The sequence below is a fragment of the Leiobunum rupestre genome, chromosome 2 (assembly GCF_980474605.1).
Source record: "Leiobunum rupestre chromosome 2, qqLeiRupe1.1.hap1, whole genome shotgun sequence".
Taxonomy (NCBI): domain Eukaryota; kingdom Metazoa; phylum Arthropoda; class Arachnida; order Opiliones; family Sclerosomatidae; genus Leiobunum; species Leiobunum rupestre.
Genome location: NC_143385.1, coordinates 62380691 through 62381932, shown reverse-complemented (window position 1 = coordinate 62381932; position 1242 = coordinate 62380691).

Genomic DNA, 1242 nt, shown 5'->3' with positions numbered 1-1242 from the left:
AGTGAGCCTCCTATCTTAATTTATTTTAGTAGTCAGCCTGACTAGTGAGCCTCCTATCTTAATTTATTTTAGTAGTCAGCCTGACTAGTGAGCCTCCTATCTTAATTTATTTTAGTAGTCAGCCTGACTAGTGAGCCTCCTATCTTAATTTATTTTAGTAGTCAGCCTGACTAGTGAGCCTCCTATCTTAATTTATTTTAGTAGTCAGCCTGACTAGTGAGCCTCCTATCTTAATTTATTTTAGTAGTCAGCCTGACTAGTGAGCCTCCTATCTTAATTTATTTTAGTAGTCAGCCTGACTAGTGAGCCTCCTATCTTAATTTATTTTAGTAGTCAGCCTGACTAGTGAGCCTCCTATCTTAATTTATTTTAGTAGTCAGCCTGACTAGTGAGCCTCCTATCTTAATTTATTTTAGTAGTCAGCCTGACTAGTGAGCCTCCTATCTTAATTTATTTTAGTAGTCAGCCTGACTAGTGAGCCTCCTATCTTAATTTATTTTAGTAGTCAGCCTGACTAGTGAGCCTCCTATCTTAATTTATTTTAGTAGTCAGCCTGACTAGTGAGCCTCCTATCTTAATTTATTTTAGTAGTCAGCCTGACTAGTGAGCCTCCTATCTTAATTTATTTTAGTAGTCAGCCTGACTAGTGAGCCTCCTATCTTAATTTATTTTAGTAGTCAGCCTGACTAGTGAGCCTCCTATCTTAATTTATTTTAGTAGTCAGCCTGACTAGTGAGCCTCCTATCTTAATTTATTTTAGTAGTCAGCCTGACTAGTGAGCCTCCTATCTTAATTTATTTTAGTAGTCAGCCTGACTAGTGAGCCTCTTATCTTAATTTATTTTAGTAGTCAGCCTGACTAGTGAGCCTCCTATCTTAATTTATTTTAGTAGTCAGCCTGACTAGTGAGCCTCCTATCTTAATTTATTTTAGTAGTCAGCCTGACTAGTGAGCCTCCTATCTTAATTTATTTTAGTAGTCAGCCTGACTAGTGAGCCTCCTATCTTAATTTATTTTAGTAGTCAGCCTGACTAGTGAGCCTCCTATCTTAATTTATTTTAGTAGTCAGCCTGACTAGTGAGCCTCCTATCTTAATTTATTTTAGTAGTCAGCCTGACTAGTGAGCCTCCTATCTTAATTTATTTTAGTAGTCAGCCTGACTAGTGAGCCTCCTATCTTAATTTATTTTAGTAGTCAGCCTGACTAGTGAGCCTCCTATCTTAATTTATTTTAGTAGTCAGCC